The 7,089-nt window shown below is 44.4% G+C and overlaps 2 pseudogenes; both read left to right on the top strand.

Moving 5' to 3' along the window:
- LOC126610735 (phenolic glucoside malonyltransferase 1-like) lies at positions 1-1,476 on the top strand (annotated as a pseudogene).
- A 4,282-nt stretch (positions 1,477-5,758) lies between these two features.
- On the top strand, positions 5,759-6,898 carry LOC126610734 (phenolic glucoside malonyltransferase 1-like; annotated as a pseudogene).
- The last annotated feature ends 191 nt before the right edge of the window (positions 6,899-7,089 follow it).

Below are 7,089 nucleotides of genomic sequence, written 5' to 3'. Positions count from 1 at the left end.
TCTCCAATGGCAAAACCAGGCTCAGTCAAAGTAGTAGAGGTTTGCCGTGTAGCTCCGAAACCAAGCTCGCAGCCGGACTCTGCCCACCCGGATGATCTGTCTCTTCCTCTCACCTTCTTTGACCTCCGCTGGCTAAGGTTTCCACCCCCTCAAATCCTTTTCTTCTACGAAATATCTTCATTCGACACGTCATACTTCTTCGATTCCATACTTCCGAACCTCAAAACCTCGCTTTCCGCCACCCTCCAGCATTTTGTACCTCTAGCAGGAAACCTCACCTGGCCTCAAGACTCCTCCAAACCCCTTCTCAGTTACGTTTTAGGCGATGCAGTTTCTCTCACAATCGCTGAATCTGATGCTGATTTCCACCGTCTAACTTCAAGCAACAACTTTGACATTAAAGCCAAAGAGTACCATCCTCTTGTACCCCAATTGGCAGTGTCTCATGAAAAAGCTGCGGTGTTGGCGTTGCAAATAACCGTCTTTCCCAATAGCTGTTTTTCAATTGGATCAGCGATGCACCATGTTGTCCTAGATGGCTTATCTGCATTCTCATTTTTTAACTTATGGGGTTACCTATGCAAACATGGAGGAGGGGGAGGAGAAGGGTCGCCACCTTCACCAAGTTATGACAGAAAGCTCATCAAGGACCCTGCAGGTCTCCAAGCAATCTAATTAAACGAGTGGTTAAGATTGGGCGGTCCAAACAATACAAGCTTAATGCCTCTGGAGGTTAAAGCTTCAGGAGACTCAATTCGAGGCACCTTCGAATTCACAAGCTCGAAAATCCAAATGCTAAGACATTCAGTGATGGCAGCTATGATGGCGAAGGAGAAGAAGAAACAAGCTGATCATGATTTGAAACTATTGCATTTGTCAACATTTTCGCTAACATGCGCCTATACGTGGGTTTGCTTAGTGAGGGCAGAGGATACAAAAACAGATAAAGTACTTTTTGTCATTAACGTGGACTGCAGGCCACGCTTAGACCCTCCTCTCCCGGTAACCTATTTTGGGAATTGTGTTGCAGCACATCGAGCAGTTGCGGAAACAAAGGACCTATTGGGAGAAGATGGCCTGTTTGTGGCCTTGAAAGCAATCAGTGAAGTGATCAAAAGTTTGGACAAGACCCTTTTGGATGGGGCAGAGACTTGGGTTTCAAGAATGCTCAATACACGGCAGAGTAGTAGTACTGATAGAGTAATTCCCATTTCCGGTTCACACCGGCTAGACTTTTATGGTGCAGCTGATTTCGGATGGGGAAAACCGAAGAAGCACGAGATAGTTTCGATAGATGGGTCAGGGGCGATATCTTTGCAAGAGAGCAAGAATGGTGATGGTGGTGTTGAGGTTGGCTTGGTTTTGGAAAAACATTGTATGGAGGCCTTTGCTTCTCTATTTGCTAATGGTCTTGAAGACATGCGTAAAGGAGAAATAATCACACATAAGATTATAAAAGGCTTAAACAGTTGTTGATGCTCAACTCAGTTAAATCTGAGAGAGGTTGTGTGTTTGTATTTATAGGAATGAATTACATCAAAGAGTTACAAGTCAAACTGATTACAACTAAGTAGTCTATATCAATCCCGAAATATAAGAGATAATACAAGAGTATATCCCAAACTCTTAGCAGCAACATCTGTAGTGGAAGAGTCATAGCAAACAACCAACTTATGGTTTATCACGCCCCCGCAAGCTAAGCGTTTGACCAAGAACAGGAAGCTTGGAAATAAGAAATTGAAACCGAGTGGAAGACAAGCCTTTGGTCAGAAAATCTGCTACCTTATCCTGAGATGCAACATAGCCTACCATAATTTCCTTCTGAGTAACCTTCTCACGAACATAATGATAATCAACTTCAACATGCCGCATTCGTGCTTGATATACAGGGTTCGAAGCAACGGCAAGAGCACTTATATTATCACACCATAACTGAGGGGGTGTAAGATAAAGATGAAGATCATGAAATAAATTGCGAAACCAAGACAAAGTAGCAGCAGTATAGGCAAGTTGACAATACTCAGTTTCAGTGCTTGAGCGAGAAACGCCACGTTGTTTCTTGGAGCTCCATGAAATTAAATTAGAGCCAAGAAAAATACAATAACCGCCTGTGGAACGACGATCATTAGGATCACCGGCATAGTCCGCATCCGCATAAGCTGTGATGGATAGGGAACTTGGACGATAGAGCAAGCCATGATCATGAGTGCCCTTAAGATAACGCAAAATGCGTTTGACAGCAGCCCAGTGGACCGTTGTGGGAGAGTGCATGAACTGACAGACTTGATTGACAGAGAAGGCAATGTCGGGACGAGTAAAGAGCAAATACTGAAGGGCACCCACGACATTACGGTATTCAGTAGCATCAGAAAGAGGATCGCCTTCGTGAAGAAGCAAACGACGTCCAGGAGAGGATGGCGTTTGGATGGGCTTGCAGTCGGCCATGTGTGTTCGTTGAAGAAGGTCCCTGATATATTTGGCTTGGGACAAATGAAAGCCAGATGTGGTACGAGTAGCCTCCATTCCTAGAAAATAATGTAGGGGCCCAAGATCTTTCATAGAGAAAAGTGAACCAAGCTGAGCAATGAGTCGGGCAATCTGCGAACTACTATTTCCAGTGACCAAAATGTCATCAACGTAAATTAAGAGATAAATAATGGTGGTGCCATCAAAGTAAGTAAATAAGGATGAGTCAGCTTGGGAAGCAATGAACCCGAGTGCCTCAAGATGAGTGGAGAAGCACTGAAACCACGCCTTGGGGGCTTGTTTGAGTCCATAAAGCGAACGTTGAAATTTGCAGACATGAGTTGGAAACCGAGGATCAACAAAGCCCTGGGGTTGTCACATATAAACATCTTCAGAGAGGGAACCATGTAAGAAGGCGTTCTGAACGTCCAACTGTCGGATAGACCAATTGTAATGTAGTGCAACAGAAAGAATTAAACGGATGGTGGCATGAGTAACCACAGGACTAAACGTTTCGGCATAGTCAAGGCATTCCTGCTGATGAAAGCCATTAGCAACAAGTCGGGCTTTAAAGCGTTCGATGGAGCCATCAGATTTTCGTTTGATTCTGTAAACCCATTTATTGGGAAGAACATTAAGATGTGGTTGAAGCGGCACAAGAGTCCAAGTGCCAGTGCGTTGGAGAGCTGTGAACTCCTCAGCCATGGCTTGACGCCATCGTGGACATTTGTTAGCCTGTGTAAAACTAGAAGGTTCAACCAAAGTATTAGTGACAACAATGAAAGCATAGCGGGGATTAGGTTTACGAATGCCAGCTTTGTCTCGGGTAAGCATGGAGTGAGATGGTAGAGGAGGTGTCAGGGGCACAGTGCTCGTGATCCCAATATTCGCAGGGGAAGGTAAGGATGGGGAAGGGTTAGAGGTATGGGAAAGAGTGGAGTCTGGAGGAACAGTGGTTGGTAAGATAGGAATAAAAGGGTTGGCAGGCGGTGGAGTGGGAGTAGATAAAGGTAGAGGTGGTGTAGGATTAAGTGGCAAGGTTATAGGGTGGACACGGTGGGAAGTGTGGGCGAGTGGGTTTGTAGGTGGCATGATAGAAGGAGTTGGCAAGGTAATAGGATTGAGATGGGGAGAGGTGGTGGGATTTGAGACTGTAGGTGGCAGGATGTGGTCAATGTTGATCATGTCAGGGGATGAAGCATGCAGAATCGGAGGAACAATCATATCCTTATAGGGAAAGCATTTTTCATCAAAAATAACATGGCGAGACATAAAAATTTTGCCCGTGGATGGATCAAAACAACGATAGCCCAGCTGATTTAAAGAATATCCAAGAAAAATACACTTTTTAGACCGAAATTGAAGTTTGGTTTGAGTATATGGGCGAAGATATGGGAAGCATGCACATCCAAAAACCTTTAAAAATTCATAGTTAGGAGGAGTGGAGAATAATTTTTGAAAGGGAGATGCATTATGTAAAACTTTGGTGGGCAAACGATTAATCAAATAATTGGTAGTGTGAAAGGCTTCTACCCAAAACGTGACAGGTATGGATGCATGAGCAAGAAGAGTAAGGCCAGTTTCAACCAAATGTCGATGTTTACGTTCGGCAAGACCATTTTGTTCAGGGTGATGAGGACATGTAAAATGATGATGAATGCCATGAGAGGATAAATAGGTTTTAAAAGCATGATTTATATATTCGCCACCACCATCGGTTTGCAAAGATTTGATTTGTCTACTAAACATATTTTCAACGAGTTGCTTAAAAGTGACAAAAGTATTAAACACTTCGGATTTTAGTTTTAAAGGATATATCCAAGAGTAGAGCGAATAATCATCAATAAAAATCACATAATATTTAAATCCATCAATCGAGTAAGACGGGGAAGTCCATACATCCGAATGAATTAAATCTAAAGGAAATTTGGAATTTGAACTGGAAAGCGGGAAGGGAAGCTTGTGACTTTTGCCTAGAGGACAAGAATGACATAGAGCAGAAGTCACATGGCCATGAATTGGCAATTTATTTCTAGCAACTAAAAACTTTAAAATAGAAGAAGAAGGATGCCCTAATCTAGAGTGCCACACTGCATCAGAGACGCGACCACCATAAAATGCAAAAACGCCATGTTTATTGTTTGATGAAAGACTGGAAAAAGGATAGAAGCCGTTCTTACTCCGGCCTTGCAAAAGGGTCCTCCCTGTTGTTAAGTCCTGAACACGATAAGAATGGGGATATAAGGTTAGGGAGCAGTGGTTATCCATAGTAAAACGATTGATAGAAATAAGATTGGTAGAAGCATTGGGACAATATAAGGTGTTGGAAAGATTAAAGGTATGGGAGGGAGTGCGAATATGTGAGTGACCAACTTTAGAGATATGCAAACCTGTGCCGCCAACTACACCATTCACATGGTGATTTCCAGTGTACTCTTTGGGATCAGCCACTTGTGTCAGATCATTCGTAATATGAGCATTAGCTCCAGAATCAAAGAACCAATTTTGAACATGAGGATGAGCCACGGGGAGATAGTCAGGAGCATGAGCAGCGGCAGCAAAGGCCTGAAGCTTGGGCGCAGGAACACGACCTTCGTATGCCATGTTCATACGATTGTAGCAATTGATAGCAGAGTGACCAGGTTTGTGGCAGATTTGACACTGAACACGACCATTGGGATTAAAGCCAGGACCTTGCTGAGGGCCAACACCAAGGACACCATCATTAGGAGCACGAGCCCCTGGCTGTCGAATCACGCCACGACCACCTTGAAAAGGAGCATGGCCGCCACCACCCACAGCAGCATGAAAACCACGACCACGACCAGCACCGGCCTGAAAACCGCGCCCGCCACAACCAGCAACGAGAGCAGTAGGGGCAGCATCAAGGTGGACCACCTGACTCATCTTTTGACGACGTTCGGTACCGAGAAGCAAGGCCTCCAAAGCACCATAGGAGATGGCATCCTCTCGAGCTTGAGCAGACGAGACAGTGCTTTCAAACGCAAGACCAACGTTGTTGAGAACAATGACGACCAAGTCTGAGTCTGAAACAGGAGACCCCGAGAGAGATAGAGTGTCAGCGAGAGAGTTCACATGATCCAAAAAATCAGCAATGGATGAATCACCACGATGCGTGTTCATCAGATCACTCCGGAGTTGCAAAAGACGACCAGTCGAGGTGGAAGCATAACGCTCACGGAGAGAAGTCCAAGCGGAGTGAGAACTAGTTTTGCCAATAAGAGTGGCCAAAACTGTGGGGTGAACGGAACTGTTGATCCATGATATAACCATGGCATCCTACTGCATCCAGAGTTCGAAAGCGGGGTTGACAGCAGTGGTGAGATTGCCGTCAGTATCTTTGAGAAAAGCCGAAGGACACTGACTAATGCCATCAGCGAAGGAGACGAGGTTCCTGCTACGAAGCATGGGGAGCATTTGTGCATGCCAAAGAGGGTAGTTGGTACGATCAAGTTTGATCGTCAAAAAGTTGGAGACATTAAAACTAATTTTTCTAGTTTGATCGTCAAAGAGGGTAGTTGGTACGATCAAGTTTGATCGTCAAAAAGTTTGATCGCCATGGCCACTTCTTCGGTTCCATACTTCTGAAACTTAAAACTCGCTTTCCGCCACCCTCCAACATTGTGTCCCTCAAACCCCTTCTCAGTTATATCAAAGGCAACGCAATTTCGCTCATAATCATTGAGTCTGGTGCTGATTTCCACCTTCTAATTTCAGGTAACAACTTTGACATTGAAGCCAAAGAGTACCACCCTCTTGTTCCCCAACTGGCAGTGCGAAAAATCTGGTGCTGGCATTGCAAATACCCACCTTTCCCAAAAGCGGTTTTTCGATTAGATTAGCCATGCACCATGCCGTCCTTGAGGGCTTACCCGCAATCTCTTTTTCAAATTTGGGGTCACCTATGCAAACATGGAGGAGGAGAAGGAGGAGGACCGCCACCTTTGACAAATTACTATAGAAAGGTCATTAAGGACCCTGCCGGACTCTAAGGAATCTACTCAAACGAGTGGTTGAGATTGGACGGTCCAAACAATAGAAGCTTAATGCCTTTGGGGGTTACAGGTCCAAGAGACTCAATTTGAGGCACCTTCGAGTACACTCGCGCAAAATTTGAAACGTTAAGGCGGTCAGTGATGAGGACTGTGATGGCAAAGAATAAGGAACAAGCCGATCATTCAAAACTATTGCATATGTCGACATTTTCACTAACATGCGCCTATATATGGTTTTGCTTAGTCAGGTGTGAGGAGACCAGAACAGAGAGTATTTTTCATCATTCATGTGGACTGCCGGTCGCACTTAGACCCTCCTCTACCACCAACCTACTTCGGGATTTGCATCGAAAGACATCAAACAGTTGCAAAAACAAAATACCTATTGGGTGAAGATGGGATGTTTGTGGCCTTGAATGCAACTAGTGCCATGATAAAAACTTTGAAGAAAACCCTTTTGGAGGTGGCAGATGTAACAACTGTCCCGAGATTTACTGTACATAAATGGTATTTTTGTATTTTCATCAAGTTTGGGAATTTATCTTCCTTTTAAAATTTGTTTTTGATCTTAAATGGTGAGCCAAGGGGACCCACCCCCCTGATTTTG

This window comes from Malus sylvestris, chromosome 17 (assembly GCF_916048215.2).
Source record: "Malus sylvestris chromosome 17, drMalSylv7.2, whole genome shotgun sequence".
NCBI classification, from domain to species: domain Eukaryota; kingdom Viridiplantae; phylum Streptophyta; class Magnoliopsida; order Rosales; family Rosaceae; genus Malus; species Malus sylvestris.
This window is presented reverse-complemented; position numbering and strand designations above follow the sequence as displayed.